The sequence below is a fragment of the Sceloporus undulatus genome, unplaced genomic scaffold (assembly GCF_019175285.1).
Source record: "Sceloporus undulatus isolate JIND9_A2432 ecotype Alabama unplaced genomic scaffold, SceUnd_v1.1 scaffold_25312, whole genome shotgun sequence".
Classification (NCBI taxonomy): domain Eukaryota; kingdom Metazoa; phylum Chordata; class Lepidosauria; order Squamata; family Phrynosomatidae; genus Sceloporus; species Sceloporus undulatus.
The window spans coordinates 1-1021 of NW_024828226.1; the positions used below are offsets into that span (position 1 = coordinate 1).

The 1021-nt window shown below is 33.4% G+C and overlaps 1 pseudogene; it reads left to right on the plus strand.

Moving 5' to 3' along the window:
- The first annotated feature begins 914 nt into the window (after nt 1-914).
- LOC121918697 lies at nt 915-961 on the plus strand (annotated as a pseudogene).
- Nucleotides 962-1021: the final 60 nt, after the last annotated feature.

The following is a 1021-nucleotide window of genomic DNA, read 5'->3' on the forward strand; positions in this document are numbered from 1 at the left end:
TTGCCTACCCGTGCTTTAAACCGAAGGGTGCTTGGGTCAGAAAAGCCATCTGAGGCTGGACATAGTACTCTCAAAGGAGGTCTGTAAGAAGATAACCATTGCGCATGTCATCATGTCCTTTGAAAATAGAGAAGCTAAGCCATGCGTACCTATGGCACAGTAACCCTTCAATACACCGGGAGTTTAAACATCACGTTATAAAAAAAGATCCTCCTCATGAGGCTTTTTTAGGCAGATGGAATGCCATTGACAAGCGGGTGACAGATAGTGACATATGGTGACATTTTGAGGGTTCCTGGAAGAGTTGGGGCAGCAAGACTCCCAAATACATTGGCTCTTATATAATGAATTACAAGAGAGATTTCAAAAGGATTTAAAGTAGGAGGGATTTAATACAGAGAAAAGTGAGCTAGAGCTTCTAAAGAAAGTCTCAAATGTTTATGAAGTCCTGGGAAATTACCAGATAGCATTAGATGGTCCAGAGACATTTACATTGAGAACATTTCGGGCCTTTGTCAGTATGAGGAACCAGAAAAGGAACGATGAAGTTTCAGTCTCCTTTTCTCCCTCCCTCCTTCTTCCTCCCCTTCTCTCCCTTTTTCTTTTTCTTTCCTTTTATGATATGCAACTGTATAATTATATTAGGGATTGCCATCAGTGATTTAAAAGTAAAGGATGTGTGTGTATATATATATATATATATATAGGTCTCCTTAGTATGCTCTATTTTACTTAAAATATGTTTTAATAATTTAACTCATCCTGGGAATGGAATTTGCTTTATATCTAATTTCTTTATTTATTATCATATTACTATGTATTTTTATTTGCAATTGCATTCTTTGGACTTGATATGTATTACTTATTGTTTTATGTTAAACTGTATTTCTAAATATTCTCTTATAAAAGGTTTAATCTGTTCTTATCAGTTTAATATCTGATATGTCCTCTATTTGAGGACTATATATTAAATAATAATAATAATAATAATAATAATAATAATAATAATAATAATAATAAT